This window comes from Colletotrichum graminicola (assembly GCF_000149035.1).
Source record: "Colletotrichum graminicola M1.001 genomic scaffold supercont1.66, whole genome shotgun sequence".
NCBI lineage: Eukaryota > Fungi > Ascomycota > Sordariomycetes > Glomerellales > Glomerellaceae > Colletotrichum > Colletotrichum graminicola.
In genome coordinates, this window is record NW_007361070.1 from 775 (window position 1) to 8,776 (window position 8,002).

Here is an 8,002-nt window from a genome sequence, read left to right on the forward strand (position 1 = left end):
CTAATAATAGTACTACGCTTTTAAAAAACACCTTAGTAAGAAGATTTTACTAGATACTATATATACTAGTAAGGTAATAATTCACTTTAGTAGTAGAGATTACTCTAAGTCCCTTAGTGTAATCTATATATCTATACTAATTAGTAAACTTGTTTTCTATATAACAATAAGTAATATGCTATTTCTTTTATAGCTATTATAGCTATCTAGGATTAAAAGGTAATAAGTACTCTTTATATAGGACTTTATATACTAATTAAAGTACCTTAGCTAATCTAGGCTAATCTTATTTATAGTCTATTTAATTTTACTTAGGTAGATACGCTATATAGCTAGAAATTAGCTATTTTAGTACTAAGAGAGGAGGTAATATTTACCTTTTATAATAATATATAAAGGTATTACCTAGCTATTTATATATACACCCAAAGTAATAGAAACCTATTCTTAATTACTAGGCTGCTTTATATAAGGCCTTCCCTTATAATTAGAGGTTATAATAAACTTTATATATAATAGTATTCTTATTAGAAAGCTAGTCTTATTAAAATTATAAATATTATAATCCTATATTCTATACTTTATAATTATGTTTTATATAAGTGTAAACTAGCCTTATATAATTATAAGATACTTAGCTAAGGCTCTCTAATAGTTAATTTAATATAAAAATCGTATTTTTAATTAGGGTTATTATTATATACAGTTCTCTGCCTATTAAGGTCTAACACGTGTTACGTTATGTTTAAAAAGGAGTTAGTTAGCTATATCTTATATGTTATCTTATTGTAAAGAAAACCCTTAATTAATTAGGTTAATAACTTATTTAAGAATTACCTCCTCTTCTAAAATAGTTATCCTTATTAATTTTAAACGCGTCTTAGCTTATAGGAGTATACTATTACGTTACGTATAAAGGGTTAATTTAGGGACCTTAAAGTTAGAGGCAGCACTTTATACAGACATTTTTAGGTTATTTTTAAAAGCCTAGATAGTAAGGATAATATAACTTTCTTTAAAAGAAGAGGCTATATTTATATATAAAGAAAAGTTAGTATAAAGGTTAAAGAGGTATAAAGGGAGAAGACGTATGCAGCTTGCTATAATACGTAGCTTACTATATATATACGTTATTATAAAAAATAACTTTCTTTTTACTTTTAAACTAGTATTTTTTACTTTAATAAGGAAAGAAATATATAAGCTAGCTTTAGATAGACTAGCCTTATTCCTTTTAATCCTAAAGTAGTTATTTCTTACCTAGATTTTAAGCTAAATATACTAACACCTTCTAGCTTATATCTAACTAGCTTAGGCTTATAAGACCTAAAGACACTAACTATAACACTAAAAGGTATATAAAGTACTAGTTTACTAAAAAAAAAGATCTAAGGATATTAAGAAAGCTTACTAATACTAATTTATAAGGTAATTAACCTCTAAGCTAAAGGTATTATTAAGTTAGTATATAGGCTTACTTTTATTAAGGCTAAGAACCTTTACTTTATATAGAGATAGATATACTAAGTAAGCACTTAAGGGCTAAAAAGACCTAACTACGTCTTAAAGAGTTACTTAATATAACTAAAGTAGAGGCACTATAAGGAGAAAAAGAAGGTGTTAAAGCTAGAGGTAAGAGAATCGGAATTAAACCAATATCATGTGCCTCATCACGTATGTGGTACTACTATAAAGGTAAAACGAAGAAATTCCTTTAAGGTGGGACCTTGCTATATGACGGTCCTTACATTAGAAACTCACCGACTGTCCAATGACGCCTATACGAGCCACATGGCCATCCCTGTTTGAGTTATGAGGTCAGCGACCAGCCTCTGCGAGACTATATACCCTCCTAATAGGTCAAACGCTGTCTAGGCTCTTTCAATCAAAGGAGCGGTCCTGGAGTACTAAAAGGTAGAAAGGTAAGAGGAAGTAGGATACTTACTATAATAGGCTACTTACTATAATAGGCTACTTACTATATATATATGTTAGGTAGCTTAGGTAATACTTAGTCTAGATTAATCTTTATAAGCTAATAGTAAATAGCGCGGTTAGTAAGGCTAGTAATAATTATAATACTATTTAATTTAGTGTTACTAAAGAATATACTTACTATATAAAAACTACTATTAATTAGCTTTTTATTACTACTTTTAAGGGAGTAAGCCTAGAGGTACTAGTATAAGTCCTTATTATTACTATTACTTTTATCTTCTTTCTCTTAGTAAGCACCTTTATAGTTAGTAAGAAAGGTAAAGTATACGCTTCATAAAGAATCTTTAATATAATAGTTATTTTTAAATTATTAATACGTATTATATTACTTATTAGTAGTATACTTAGTTAACTAGTAACCTAGCTTCTAGTAGAAATAGCACTTCTTACTACTATTACTATAGTTACTATTACGTTAGTTACCTCCTCTTTAGTTATTACTAAAACGTTAATAATAGCCCTAGCCTTAGTAAGTGTAGTTAAGTTAGTACTAGTTATTAGGTAATAAGGAGAATAAGAGCTAGGTAAGGTATTAGCTATAGTTTAAGTGTCTTATTATAGTTATAATAAATAACCTTAGTTAGCTATAGACTCTACTTAATATTAGAGATAAATTAAATAGGTAGAGATTACTTTTAGTAACTCCAGAGTAGGTATTAAGTAGCTAACTTCTAAGAACTTTATTATAATAATATATTAAGAGAAAAGCTTATTAGGTAATACTTAGCTTATTAATAAGCTTTTTAAGAATCTAGAGCTTACTTATCTCTAGATTATTATATATAACTTTTATAGATATATTTTCCTACTATTTAGATAAATAAGTCTAGATGTGTTTTAAGGTCTTAAGTTATTCCCTTGTATAACAGACTATATTAGGAGCATCTTATATACTGTTACTATAGATATAGGTAGAGTAGAAGTAAGAAGCCTTACCCTTTAGTATAATAAAAAGAGTAGGGGTAAGTAAGTGTCTTTTAATCCTAATCTTACTATAATTATCTTAAAATATATTTAACTTAAGATCTAGAACGTTATATAACTTACTACTATATTTTATCTTATTGGTTAATAGCTTTATAAGGTTAGTTAGTTACTATAAGGATAGTAATAAAATAGTAAAGTAATATGTTAATAGGTTATATAAGTTGCTAATATAGTTATTTAGTAGTAACTAATTAGATAAATTAATAGTCTTATTTATTGAAGGTCTTTAAGAGTAGTATAACTTATCTTATAATAGTTAATATACTAGACTTTATAATAAGTTAGTAATAGGATAAGATATAAAGGTATAAAATAAAATTAGTAGATATTCTATAACTTAGGTATATAAAGTTAAAAGTAGCTATAAGTATGATATTAGATTTAGTAAAGTAAGTAGACTAACTATAAGTAAGTAGCTTATAATTAGCTGTTATCTTTCTTATAATTTAGTATCTAGAATACGTTACTTAGCTACTTCTAGCTTAGTAAGTCATTACTATAGACTTTTACTAGTAGTAGTTATAGTTAGTATATATTATTTACCTAGTCATACTTTACTTACCTATTACTTATAAAGTTATATCTATTACTTTAGGCTAACGTACCCTCTATTAATATCTTTAAGAAACCCTAGATCTAACTTAATCTAGTAATAAAAGGCAGTTAACATAGACCTTATCTTCTTAATCTCTTTATTAGTCTATAGGCAAAGGTATTCTTAACTAAGGATAGTAATAAGGCTTAAGACGACCTATTAACTATATTCCTTCTTTATATAGAGACTACGCTTAAGAAAAAGGTTATAAAAAAGGGTGAAGGGCTTTAATATAGCCTTATTAAAAAGCTTAGTTAACTATTTATTAAATTTATATTAGTAATCTTAAAAAAGATTATAACAAATAACGTTACTTTATATTTAGTTACCTATATACTATATAAGGTATAAGTAGATAACTTTAGGATCTTATTTTTTAAGACGTATCTTAGTACTATTAGTTACTTTATACTTTTTAGCTATAATATATTTACTTATTAAACTTAGTAGCGCTAGTAGTAGTATATTATAGCTAGTTTCTAAACAGTAGGGTTTCTACTAATAGTAAGCAGAGGTTAATACCTAGTTAATAGTGTTTGTCGTTCTTACTAGTCTTCTTAATCACCTAGTGATTAGTTATATAGTTAAAGGCGTCTTAGTGCTTATATAGCTTCTTATTAATTAAATCACTAAGGTTAGATACTAAAAGGTATTTAAAGAATATATTATAAGTTAATTACTAAAGAGCTATAGAAGTCTATCCTTAAGTACGTCTAAGTCTATCTTATATATAAGTCCTATTTCTATTAGTATGCCTTAAAGCGACGCCTATCTATTAGTCCTTTACTATAGAGTACTATTAACTAGTTAGTCTTTTACCTAGAGCGCTTATTATCTATTAGTCCTCTCTTATTACTATATAACTTATAATATAGTTCTTTTGTTCTAGGGAGTTATCTATCTATTCTTATTCTCCTATATAAATACTATTATTACTTATTGTCTGCCTGTTAGGTAAGGTAATATAGCCTATAACCTATTAGGTTATAACATTAGGTCTCCTCTCTAAAGGTCTTATAATTAAGACCTATATAAGTAGGTTATGTCTCCTAGTTTAAGGAGTTATTAATTATACTTCCTTAATTCTTTTATAATACTAACACTATATTAGGTTATATAAAGTAAGTAAAATTAAAATTATAAAGATCTAAGCTTAAGAACTATAAGCGTCTTACTCTTTTAGAATTTATTAATAGTTATCTTATTTTAGCTAATATGCTATATAGTTATTGTTTCTATTTAAAGAAGTTATATTACTTCAAAGAAAGTTCTTTTTAGTATTATACCTATATTAAGGTAAAGAAGTTATATAATAGTGTACTAGTTATATCTACTTATAAGTCCTTTTTCCTTAGTAGTATATTTTTTTATTTTCTTTAGGTAATCTTTTTAGTGTAGTTTAGAGATTAAATATATAAGATAAAGAGTAAGATAAGAAAAAAGAAAAAGCTAATAAGAAGCTTATAGCTCTTTATTCTTAGTTTATATAGGTATAATTATAAATAGCTAAGGCTATAAGTTGTCTTTAGTAGATTTATAAGATCTATTAAAAGATAAAAGAAAGGTAAGAGAAGGCTTTCTAATAAGGTAAATAGAAGTTAGATAAAGAAGATAAATTAGTCTTTACTTTTTCTACTTATAAATCCTAGATAGTTTATAATCTTTAGTCGTTAGGCGTTCCTAATAAGATTAATTAAGGTTCTATAGGCTTAGGTAAGGACTTTACTACTATTAGCCTATTAGTAGAAGTGTCTTATTCTAGGAATTATAATAGTGTTAAAGAAGTTCTTAGGAGTACTAAAGGTTCTTAACTAGTTCTTATAAGTTATCTTTATATCTATAATCTTTTTATTTACCTAGGTAATATTTTTCTTTATTCTTATAGTATTAGTTAATAATTCTTCTAACTTTATATTTTAGTTTATAAGGTTTAATAATAATATAGTTATTAGTGTTTAATCCTTATAGTACTAGTTCTAGTAGTATAATATAAAAAACTAAGTAAAGTTTTATTATATTTAGTAAGTTAAGTTTATAGTTAACGTTAGAGAGTTTCTTAAGAATTTTAAAAGGTCTAAGTTTTTTATAGTTAAGTTTATTACTTAGTTACTTTATTTTAATATTTCTTTATAGGAGGTATACGTTATCTCCCTCCTTAAAGGTTAGTCCCTTAATCCTTAAAGTGTTAGTATATTTCTTTATTTATATCTTAATAAATTCTAAGTCTAAGGTTACTTTACTCTAAAGCTTCTTTATTTTATTAAGGTTAGCTATAGCCTTTAGTGCTTATAGGCCTTCTTAAGGTTCTCTATAGGTAGTTAGCTAGAATTTATAGTTTAAGTAGAATAGTAAGTTTTAAGTCTTTTCTTTAATAGCATTATTAGAAGTAAATTAGGCTATAAGTAAAAGTAGTACTTAATTATCTTAGTTATAGTTAATATAGTATTATAAATACTATTTAAGTATCTAATTAATCTTTTTTATTTATCTATTAGTCTATAAGTAAAACGTAGTAAACAGTTTATAGTCTAGACTAAGTTATAAAATTAAAGATTTCTAAAACTTAAAGGTAAATAGCTTATCTTTATCTAATATAATTTTCTTTAGTAGACTATAGTTACTAATAATATATTTTAAAAATATATACACTAGGTCTCTTATTATACTTAACTTTAGGTATAAAATAAAGTAGGTATACTTTATAACTTAGTTAGTAATAACTAAGACGCTATTATAGTATATCTTTATAAAAGTTTTTCTTAACTTTAGTAGTTTAATAATAAAGTCTAAAAAGATTAAATACTATACCTCTAGTAGTGCTAGTAGTAGTTAGATTTACTTATATAGCTTATAAGGACTATTCTTACTTTTCTTATATATTTTATAGTCCTTAATTACTAAACCTACTTCTTTATATATAACTTTTTTATTATAATGTTATCTAATTCTTTTAAATATCTTTATAAATCCTTAGTGTCTATATACCTTAGCGCTATATATCTTATAGATCTATTTAGGCGTTATTCTTCTAGTAATACTAGTATTACTACGTCTACTAATTATAATAGGTTTTTAGGCTAGTATAATATTACTAGTATTATTATATTTAAGGATAACCTATATTTTCTTTAGGACTAGGACTTTATAGTCTGTTCTTTTACTTAAAGCGTCTACTTTACTATTTTCTATCCTTTTATAGTAAATAATCTTAAAGTTATATTTTAAGAAGAATTCTAACTATCTAATTTATTACTTATTAAGAACCTTTAAGGTAGTAAAGTAAGAAAGGTTCTTATAGTTAGTATATACTAAGACTTAGTGCTTAGTTTCTAATAGGTGTAGTCTTTATTCTTAAAATACTTTAATAATTACTATTAGTTTTTTATTATAGATCTAGTAGTTTAACTTAGGTCTATAAAAGGCTTTAGAGTAAAATATATATAGGTGTAGTTTTTCTTTTTTTTATTATCCTAATTATCTACCTATAGTAAAGTCTAAAGCGTTAGTCTTAACTTTAAATAGTTTATTTAGGTTAGAGATCTTAGTAACTAGTTCTAAAGAGACTAAGGTCTTAATTTTATTAAATACTTCTTTATAATTCCCTATCTATATAGACTTAGTGTTCTTATATATAAGTTATTTTAGTAGTCTTATTTTTACTATATATTCTTTAAGAAATTATTAGTAGAAGTTAATAAATCCTAAAAATAATTATACGTCCTTAATATTCTTTAGTATAAGCTAGTCTTAGATTACTTATATCTTTTTATCTTATATCTAGATTTTACTTAAGGTAATAATAAATCCTAAATAGTTAACTTTTTATTAGTAAAACTTACTTTTTTTAAGTTTAACTAGTAGTTTAGCTTCCTAAAGTTTATTAAGTACTTAATATATATATTCTTTATATTCTTTAAAGTTTTTAAGAAGATAAGTATATTATTAAAGTAATAGATAATAAAAACATTTAGTTTTTCTTATAAGATATAGTTAATTATAGTCTAAAAGTTAGCTAGTATATTAGTAAGTCTAAAAGGTATTACTAGTGTTTTAGATAGGCCTTATTATACTTAAAATACTATTTTCTATTTATCTTTTTCTTTAATTCTAGTAAGGTTATAGGCTCTTTTAAGATTAAGTGTAGTAAACTATTTTACTTTATATAATAAATCTTATAATTTTAAAATAAGTAGAAGTAAGTAAGCGTTTTTCTTTATAATATTATTAAGTTTTTAATAATTAATATATAGTTATAGTTTACTATTCTTTTTTAAGATAAATAAGATAAGATATCTTATTAGTAAGTCTAATAGTCTAATATAACTTTTCTTAAGGTTATTATCTAGCTATTTATTAAGAGCTTCTTACTTAGTTAGGTTAAGGTTATAGATTAGCTTAAGTTTTAGTTATATCCCTAGTAAC